This window comes from Pinus tabuliformis, chromosome 3_2 (assembly GCF_031772625.1).
Source record: "Pinus tabuliformis cultivar Carrire ecotype Pingquan chromosome 3_2, CPIR1, whole genome shotgun sequence".
Lineage (NCBI taxonomy): Eukaryota > Viridiplantae > Streptophyta > Pinopsida > Pinales > Pinaceae > Pinus > Pinus tabuliformis.
The window spans coordinates 803,828,117-803,839,080 of NC_142302.1; the positions used below are offsets into that span (position 1 = coordinate 803,828,117).

Here is a 10,964-nt window from a genome sequence, read left to right on the forward strand (position 1 = left end):
TGATTAGGAATCATTTTTTACATCCAATATGGCATCCTTGGTTTCACCTTTTTTCAGCCCCATTTTGCATCTTGTTTTATGTCTTTTCTTACATCTTTTTTTTTTTTCCTTTTTTGCACCCAAGTTTGCATCCCAAATTTACACCATTATTTGCATCATCATTTGGCATATTAATTTGTAACGTTTTTTGTTTCTTTTTAACGCTCAACTTTGCATCTTATTTTACATCTAGTTGTTGTCTTTTTTTGCATCTAATTTGGTGCCCATTTATGTGTCCTTGTTTTTGCCCAATTTGATATCCTTTTGTATGCCATGTTTTGTTCCCTTCTTTGTGTCAACTATTGCACAATTTTTCACTTCTAATTTAAAACACTTTGTATGTCAATTGTTTGCATTTTGTATTAATTCCTAGTTTAACATCCAATTTTACTTTCAATTTTGCATCCATGGTTACATCCGCATTTGACTTCTTATATAGAGTATATTTTTCTTTACATATATGACCCCCTTTATAGATTCATAGTGAAATATATGATAGTTTCTAAATATCATTAAGGCAGATATCACAATTCAAAATTATTTGTAAAGAAATTTAAGAGAAATTGACAACATCCATCCAAAAAAATAACAATGTGCCATTAAAATTTTTCAAAACATGTATAAAATAGCAACATAATACTAATAAAATCAGTATTATTTTTAATCAAAACAACTAAAATTCAAATATGATTAACAAATCAAAATATTTCATGAATATCGTTACGATAAATTAACAACATACATAAATCAAACTCATCGTATGATTACAAAATCAAAATGTCTCATTGATATAGGGTAAATTCACAACACCCATCTAAACATAACAACGTCATTCTACACAATAATTTCTTCATAAAAAACAATGCATGTGCATGCCTAGCTACCACCACCAAGATCATCCTCATGATCATCTTGACCATCCTCATTACTCTGATCCACATCATCACCAACACCGCAACTATCATCATCATCTCCTCCTTCACCACCATCATCCTCATCCTCATCCTCATCATCTCCTGATATATGTTGAACATAATTTGGATCATCGTCTTGGCAATCATTACCTATAGCATTCTGACAAAAAAAAATCAATATTACATGTTAGTATTAATTACATAACACAACGCATGTTTTTGTTATACAATGTTAACCATAAAATGAGGTAAGATATAATATCTAATAGTACTAAAAAATAAAATGAAAATATGGTTTAAAAGTATTTTGGAAATCCAACTAAGATTACATACCATAGAGTCCATCCAAACAACAAATTCAACCCATCTCTTTTGCTGCAGCACCTCCTTTTCCAAATGATTTCGAGGTCTTTAGGGTAAAAATATATATCCCATGGTTTATATTTGGCCTTAAAAAACAGTAGAAAAAAAAAATTTGAGAACACAGGAGCAAGATGAAAAAGGAATTGCATGTCTAAACATTTTGAAGTCTCAAAAAGCATTCATCAACATAGAGAAGACTACAACACTACTCTTCACTTCCAAGTTTTCAACTAATGGATTTAACTGACCAGCAATGTTTTTTGCATGAACCATGCTCAAATGCTCAAGATGAGGTAATGAATGGATGTTATGCACCTATCTATGAATTGCAACCACAGGCATACATGTAAGTGCAAATTTGTAAATCTCATACCCAGATTTACCCATCATCAAGCACACAACTTTTGCGGGATCCATTTGACATATCTTATGTTTAAGAAGGAATAACATCCTTGAAGAGACTCATGGCTTTTCTTAGGGAAGGATCTTTGCATGCAGAATCTAGATTAACTCTGAACATTTCAATCAAACTAAGGTAAATGAAAGGCAACAATCCATCGGTCAAACCTCACAGGTTAAAAGCACCCACTGAGTTTCACACAAATGAGAAAGCCTAAGGGAAAAGATTTGAGACATGCATGCTACATGATTTCATGTAGGATAAGTACCTAAGCTTAAGGCAAAAGATTTGAGACATGCAAATGTATGAAGTACAAGATTCAGATAAAGAGAAAGAAGCTCCTTCATGCCATATTCTCACTGACAGTGAATCTCAGATTAGGTACTTATCAAGCATGAAATCATGTTGCATGCCAAGCATGAAATCATGAAGCACACACCATGATAATATTATCTGACTCCAACTACTGCATCAAGATGAAAAATTCAGCACTCTAGACAGTCACATAAGAATAAAAAAACATTCAAAAGATATGAATGCATATTAGCCACTATAGAGGACCAAAACATAAACTTATGCCATAGACAGTGTGGCTGAACCTTTCCCTGCTTTTGCTTCAACAACTTTAGTTCCTCCATCCTGTGTGTGCTTTGCCAAGGCTTTAATGTCCTCCTCAGATAATACAGAGTTTGGCTTTGGTGTTGCCTAAAAAAAATTATCAAAACAAAAAAGTGTATGTTCCCTTTTTAACTGTATTGAAGGGTAGGTAATTATGATCTCATTTTATCTTTGATAAATTAATCTTCTAATATCCAAGAGTAAAGAACAAACTCAAGATGAGGACCCAACAAAGTATTCCTAACTGTATGCATCGCGATAGTTGCAGCTCTGGCATCCAGACCAGATGTTGGCTCATCCATGAATATGATTGAAGGATTTGCAACAAGTTCTACAGCAATGGTTAGTCTCTTCCATTACTCAGTTGATAGACCAGTCACACCAGGAAGACCCACCAATGTGTCTCTCAAGCTATCAAGCTCTACAAGCTCCAGCACTTCATCCACAAACATCTGTTAAATAGAACAATCTCAATCTTAGGAAACCCAATATTAAGAATGAAAGAAAGAAACTATATTAAAGTCCACAGGTGGTTCATAAGCGGCTCTCCAGTAAATAATTATTGAATAAAAACAATAAATTGAATCTAAAGGGAAATTCCAGTCCTTTACTATAGATCTGTAACAATTTTTATGTGTATTTTGTCATATATTTTTCATACCAGCATTTTGAACCATACATTACAATGAATCAAAATAGTTGAATTTTATCATTACTATGAGAAAAAGCAGTGATGAAAGAACAAGGCTGGAAAGCGCTGTGGGCTGGCAATGGCAAGACCTAAGGGTCTAGATTCATCCTCTCCTCTCCTCACCAAGTCTATATAATGAAGCCACTCCAGAGAGAGATAATTACATGCTGCTGAAAAATCTTAGAGAGAGCTTTCTTTCTGTCCCTTAGGAATGACTTCATTATATAGACTTGGTGAGGAGAGGAGAGGAGGATGATTCCAGACCCTTTGTCCTAGTGAATTCAAAGTTTAGTATGAGTTCCCAAGCGATTAGATGAGGTAATTGAAAATTCAAACCTCTTCAAAGTGATCCCCTAAAAAATGAACAAATCTAAAAGCTTGACCAGGTCATTGCTGCTGAAGGGCATTAGGCAATCATTGCTCCTTACAGTAAGGACAAGGGCAATGCATTGCTCCTTGTCAGTGTACAGGGAGCAATGAACCTGCTAATCTTTGCTTTTAAGGGAAGAAAAGTGGTGCTTCAGCAAAGTGACATCGTGGGACCCATTTTAAAACAAATGAACCATATTAAATTTAATCCAAAAGAAAATCGAAAAATCTAACCTTAGATTACATCTTCAGAAGCTTACCTTGCATCATTTGTCAGTCGTTGCTCTCATGGAGAGAGCTTGCAGTTGAGATGTTAAGTTAACCTTCCCTGTTGTTGTAGCTGATTTGGAGATGATTTCACAGGGGAAACCATTTCTATCTGAAAATGACATATACATACTTGTACAGTTATCAGCAGAACCCCAGGATCCAATTTATAATTTTAGCGTATGACCCTAGAAATTATGCTCTACTGCGGTGTAACCTGAGGATCAAACTTGCAAAGCTCAATGCCTGTTAAATGACATTACAGGTGTCATGATGAAAGGTTCCAGATATTTTATCCTTAAAATGTACAACTATCTTTAAATGTTTTCTGTTTTAAATGCCTTAAGAGGACCGAATCTGCAGAAATAAATATTATAGTTCTCCTCTCTTGAACAACCCACAATCTAAAGAAAAGCATTGTTCTTGTTTTAGCAATTGACAGAGTGCATTCAAAGCAATCTTGGATTTCAACTATTCTCTTCTCCCATCTGAATTCTTGTTGATGATTTCTAGATCAACATTTCCTAGCAAGCAATTTAATCTGGGTTGAACTTCACTGGTGAAATTCTAATTCGTTGATTGGATATTTAAGCGTCATTTTCCATTTTGATTCCCTAGAAGGAGGTCTTGTCATCTATATCTGTACCTTTCTTCAGACTGTTATTAACTTTATCTAGCATGCAGGGCATTGGCATTGTGTTTTGGCATTTTCAGGCAACAGTTGTAAGCAACATGATGGGAAAGGCACACCTTCTGTCTGCATTCCTTGACTACAAGATTTGGACAAGTGATTAGACCCCTTTGGGCTCATTAAGAGGATCCATAAAAGAATCTGCAACTGTATCAAAGGTAGTTGCATCCATGACCAGACTTGCAGACCTTTGAGAGATCTACAAACTTTTGAGAGGGGTGCCAGTCTCTTAGGGATATATATTAATAATCCAACTTTTAAGGTCACAGCCAACCGAGACATCAAATTCATGTATAAGATCTTTTTGTTTGTGTGACAAGGGACCTACCTTTAAGTAGCCATTGGATCCTTCAGGCAGCCATTGTACTACTAAAATATACAAAAGCATACATAATCCACACTACTCTGGATTTTAACAGGAAGAAACACATGTTCTTAAGTTCTCACTGATCTTCTTCTAGAGCTGTACGTGGTGTCAAGTTGGCAGTCGCAGCAATCAACCGCATTTTGTACACAAGTCACCAAAAAAGAAGCCAGAGTCCCAGATAGAGAAAGTAGGTTGGCAAGCAGTCCCTGAAGCATTTTCTCAGGGAAACGGTTAATTTCCTGTTTTCTTGTTTCACACAAAATGTAATACTCAGCCGTTAACCCTTTACATGCTTAATGACTCTTAACCAGTTTGTCTACCAATGTTTTGTACTTTCATCTTCGAAGTTCGAACTACAACATCTGGAAAATTTTACAAGCTAGGAATCAAACCCAACCCAAGACCAAAGCTGCTCTTTGACCGTGCTACGTGCCATTTTCATGAAGACACGCTTAAGAGTTCGTTATAGGAATGTGAATTGCATATTCAAAAATACCATCTTCCCTGCAATTTGAAGGCAGAGGAAAAGGGCCAACTTTTATAAAATAATATTAAAGAAGGGACTCAAGACACCAAACTTGATCATTGACAACCACTCTTTCAATAAAAGGACCATGGCATAAAACCATAAAGTTCAAAAAAGTTCTTGCTTTACTAAACTTTATTAATCCCTTTTGCATGATGAATCGTTTCTGCTCTTAAGACATTACATAGTTTACACTACCCCGTAGCAACAATAACATGTTGCACAAGCTAGTAGCCATGGAGCTTCAAAGCCTACGATGGAGACTCTTTTTCGACAGCCAGGGTCAACACTTGGTCTAAAGACCATCTCCCGTACATAGTCAGGGATGCTTACTCAAAGCATTTAAATAAGAAGCCATCTCTTACAGTTCTAGCTGTATTGTGTCTATTTCCCTCTTACATAGACAGCCTGAACCTTTCTAGCTGTATTGTGTCTATGACTATTTCCCTCTTTCTTAGAGGCTGTAAAGCTCAGCTCATTGGATTTCGAGTAAAATTGACAAAAGCCAAAACACTATGTTATTTGGATAAACTGGAAATATGCATTTGGGATTTCTGAAGCTAAACTGGAAATGTGTATTTGGGATTTCTGAAGCTGCACACTGAGTCCAGTATCCATATTAAATCATAAATGTACCAAATGCATGGATTTGATTCAATACACACTTGGTGGGAGCAGGGGGCGTGGGGCAGTGGACACAACTCATGTTGTAGAATACACCTCCATTTTGTTCTTGGAACTATCAAGGGATTCGGGAACCTACTTAGATTAATGGGTATTTGCTTTTCAAATCAAAGAGGTTTTAACTACTTCAGTAGGATTCCTTTGGTTCATAGGTCTAACACATGGAATTCAGGCATGTAAAATCAGCCAGGAATCACACCATCATTAAACACAATACCATAACCAAACTCAGGCAAACAAAATTAACTTGGTATGAAGGAGAAGAAAGAGGAACTAGGACGAGTATTACCAACAGTTGAAAATATACAAAAGCATACATAATCCACACTACTCTAGATTTTAACCGGAAGAAACACATGTTCTTAAGCTCTCATTGATCTTCTTCTAGAGCTGTACGTGGTGTCAAGTTGGCAGTCGCAGCAATCAAACGCATTTTGTACACAAGTCACCAAAAAAGAAGCCAGAGTCCTGGATAAAGAAAGTAGGTTGGCAAGCAGTCCCTGAAGCATTTTCTCAGGGAAACGGTTAATTTCCTGTTTTCTTGTTTCACACAAAATATAATACTCAGCCGTTAACCCTTTACATGCTTAATGACTCTTAAGCAGTTTGTCTACCAATGTTTTGTACTTTCATCTTCGAAATTCGAACTACAACATCTGGAAAATTTTACAAGCTAGGAATCAAACCCAACCCAAGACCAAAGCTGCTCTTTGACTGTGCTACATGCCATTTTCATGAAGACACGCTTAAGAGTTCGCTGTAGGAATGTGAATTGCATATTCAAAAATACCATCTTCCCAACTTTCAGGTGATGACTCTGTTATGCAAAATGATGAAGAATCTACTGTCTATAGAGGGAGCTCCAAGAATGGATACAATATTGGAAATGCTCCAAACCAAATTTATTGTATAAATCCAAAGCATGTTTCGATGGATTGGACAAAAACGTCTCATTTGGTTGGAGAATATAACCCAAATTATTTCATAAGAAATGACAATAATGTTATAGGAATGCATTCATGGTCAACACAATATCCAACTCCGATTTCAAGGACTCTACCCACCCATGCAGGTAAATCTTCTTCATTGCAAAGGACTCAAACATCTAGTGTCATATTGTCTGCACTTGATAAGCCTATGCAGACATTATCTGTCACAGATTCTGGTCAACATAGAATGCCTTCTAATGAAACAAATTCAGGACAAACTTCATATTTTTGGGTCCAACCTAGCGATATTCAAGGTTTAAAGAGACAACTTGTCCACATTCTCAATATATATAGAGGAAGTATGCTTCTTGCACATGTTCCATCTGAATATCAAAAGGTCTTTGGCAGACCTCTATCTTTAGTGGAGTATGGTTCTTATAAGCTAGTTAATTTGATAGAAAAGATGCATGATGTCTTCACCATTGAAGGAAAAGGAAACAATAAGTTTTTGTTTTTAAGAGAGTTATCAAACAAGTTCATGCAAGGTAAAATATAAATGAACTCTTCTACCAATGATTCAACAGATGTGATTAGGAAGAAAGAACATAATGGAAAGTTAGAGAAGGGAAAAGTTTAAAGGATTCCAAGAATTCACAGATCTAGGTGCTTGTAATGACCTACGTGATGACTTTGATCCATATGACATAGAAGTGAAAATGGCTTCACATTGAGATGGAGGTTCATATGATGGAAGTTGAAGTGAACAAGATGACGAAGATGGGGATGGAGAGATGATCCTCCAAGGAGATTTGAATGTTGATGAATATGCAGTAGAAGCAAGCCTAGAAATATTCAAACGAGAACTGCATGGGATTTTGGTAAGCCATTCCTGTGCAATTCTGCTGCCAAATTTTTCAACACTGGACTAACAAAGATACACCGAAGATCTTGATTACAATGTATTTGGTGTTTAATAACTTGAAGCACTAATTCAAAAATTTATAGATGTTGCAATTGTGATGGAGGAACGCGACATTAAAAGGAAATTCGTTGTTGCTGACGGTGGTTCTAAAGTTTATTAAAATTAACAATCCACCGATGTTGCAGTCACCATTCTTTGTCTAGATGTAAGTATCAAATCTTAATGTCTCAGGATAGATGATTTCAAACTATTTAGAGCATTGTCAAAATACATTTTTTAAAGAGTTAACTAAGCAAGTAATTGACATCTTGATTCTCAACAGCATTTTGAAGTTCTTGGCTTCTCAAGAGTTTGAAGCTGTTTCTAAAAAGAAAATGCTAGAGTTATGGAACAAAGCTCTAAATGATATTGAGAATTACAGGTTTGTAATTTATCTATAGCGACATATAAATATGCAGAGTAGAGGTTATGGTTTGCATTTTGGAAGATGTAATTTATATATTGCATTGAGGAATTCTTATTACAAATATATAAGATGAAATGAGAGCTTTTATATTGTGAGAAAGTTGAAGGCTGACATAATGATTTTGTTTTTTAGTCTCTTGTGATGTGATTCTAGCAACATGACTTGTTTGATTACTGATCAATTTTATTTCATGACTTGTTATTAACTAATGAAGGATGTACAGGACATGTGACCCCATAAAGATGATATTTCCCATTTTCTGAACAGATTATATAAACGTATTTGAAAGGAACAGAATTTCCTGATTTCCAAATAAACCTGGACTTTGACCTTCTGAGGATATATTTGGGGATTTTCTATTTCAGGTCTCCGCAACATGGTTTCGGTTTACTCTCAGTGCATAGGTCCACATTAGTATTGTTCTAGTAGTGGGCATGTGTTCATGAGACAAAATTGTCTGGGGTCAGCTTGTTTAAATGCATCTTTCGGGCAATGGCATTTTTGAATGTGCAAGATGCGTAAAAGTTATATTGCAAAATAGATATGGCTCGTCTTTCAAGCTTGATGAAGTTCCTTAAGAAAATTGCAAATAATACTATCCCATGTGTTACTGGTCACTGAATAAGTACTGGTTAATAAAGTCGGAGGATATTTCTAAATTGGGATATTGAAAATTGCCCTATTCCTGGGGAAGTCCATCCAGAGGATGTAGCAGGTAATATTAGGATGGCTCTTGGGTTGCATCCAATGGTTACAGGTGTTGTCACTATGCTCTCGGCATTATGGAGATTTTAATAATTTTCCTCCAAGACTGAGAGAAGGTTGTCAAAAGACTGGAGTCAACCTCATTGAGCTTCCCAATGGAAGGAAAGATGCAGCATATAAATCGATTTTAGTGTATATGTTTTCATTTTCTCTTCATAATCATCTTCCCTCTACCATTTTATTGATTTCATGAGATGTTTATTTTTCTCTTGCTTTGCACAAACTAGGGAAATGGGGGTATACAATTGTTCTTGCATTTCCAGATGGAGTGGGTGTCTCTTCTTCACTACACAATGATGGTCGATTTGTGTGGGATTAACCATGTTTGGCTTGAGGTGAAGGTCATGTTGGTTGTCTTTCAGGTGATGACTCTGTTATGCAAAATGATGAAGAATCTGACCATGGACAATATCAGAAACGTAAAATCAAAGAACTAATAACAGGTAAAACACTAACGAAAAGTAGATCCTACCAAGTGGGTCGTCGTACGATCGATCCCAATGGAGATCCCTTGAAACTAAAATCAAAACATCTCTATCGTTCGCAGAGAGAACAGATCCAGCATACAGAGAACGAGAAAAACGCGGTAGGAAAAGAGGAACCCACCTCAGCACGGCTGTTGATGTGGCCGACATCTGCAGCCACACTTGGAGTGCCAGCGATATCATAGAGCGCCAACTTTGACACCAGAGGATTGAGTTTCATCAGAAGAGCCAATGGCTGCCCGATACCCCCAGCAGCTCCCAACACAACAACCTTGCGTGGCGGACTTCCACCACTCGAATAAAACCTTCTCGGTATAACATTAGTTTTGAAAGAAGAAGATGATGCATTCTTCAGTGCAGATCCCACCAATCGTCGCATTGCAGAACTCATTTTTGCCGCTGGTAACACTGAAAGAATGCAAGCTGAAGGCAGATGAAGAAGAAGGGGGAGATTCCAGAGCTTAAAGGCCGAATCAATGGAGATGTGTGGATACGACTTTGTTAAAAGGGATTTTAAAGCCTCACGGTACTATGCAGGGCTTTGGTTTAATCTATTTTATTGCGAAATTCTTAGTTATTGACAATCAGACAGCTCGTGATAGAAATCCCTCTTTTGGGGGGACGAGGTTCGGGAATGGAACATCATGTGATCGAAATTTTCAGTTGGTCAAATGTTAATTAAGTTATTATAAAATAGAGATATTTTTTATTTTATTTTTTTAAATAAATTTAATAATATTAGGAGATTTTTATCAAACTCTGGTTAGGGGTCAGACTAGTTTACAATGTATTTAAACATTGCAAATCTCAGTGTGTTTAAAAGGAAAGTGTTTTTTTTTTAGGGGTGTTAGTTATTTATGGAATATGTCATATTGTGGATATTTTGATTGATATTGGACCATTTTAGTTGTTTGTTATGTATGTCGAATAGTCCAATCCCAAGGAATCCTCGAAAGTGGTGAATCTTTGCAGAGAATCTTTAAAAGTGGTGAATATGATGTTAGGGTGTTTTTTAAAAGGGAGTGATAATTGAGATAGCTATATATTTTAAAAGAATATGATTTTAGGGGTTATAAGAGTGCGAAGGACCATTTTCCATTCTAGGGAAAGGGAAAGGTTTATATTTAGGGATTAGGATAGTTTTTAATTTTTATTTCAAAGTAATAAGATCATTGAGGAAAGATATTATAAAAATATAATTGTTGATGGAGATTTATAATGATAATTAAATCTTTTTATAAAGGTATAAGGTAGGGTTAAAGAATGTTGTTATAAATAGTTTACAGGATAAATAAAGAGATAGAATTGTTTGAAAGAATGGAGTTATTTCATGCGCTTAGCGCAGTAAATAACAAGGTAGTTGGGTTAATGTAGCAAGTAAGTTAGATAAACGAGTATTTTAAAATAAAATCTGGCAAGTAAGGGTATTAATCCCATAAGAGTTCAGCCTTGAGCTAATAATGACATA

General features: G+C 35.9%; 1 long non-coding RNA gene across 1 annotated transcript; it reads right to left on the reverse strand.

Annotated features, from left to right (window-relative positions):
- Positions 1–782: 782 nt before the first annotated feature.
- On the reverse strand, positions 783–1,360 carry LOC149183029 (uncharacterized). Its single transcript, XR_016257665.1, has 2 exons — positions 1,287–1,360; positions 783–1,113 (listed from the first exon to the last, which is right to left on the reverse strand). It is a non-coding gene; the product is annotated as an uncharacterized LOC149183029 (long non-coding RNA).
- Positions 1,361–10,964: the final 9,604 nt, after the last annotated feature.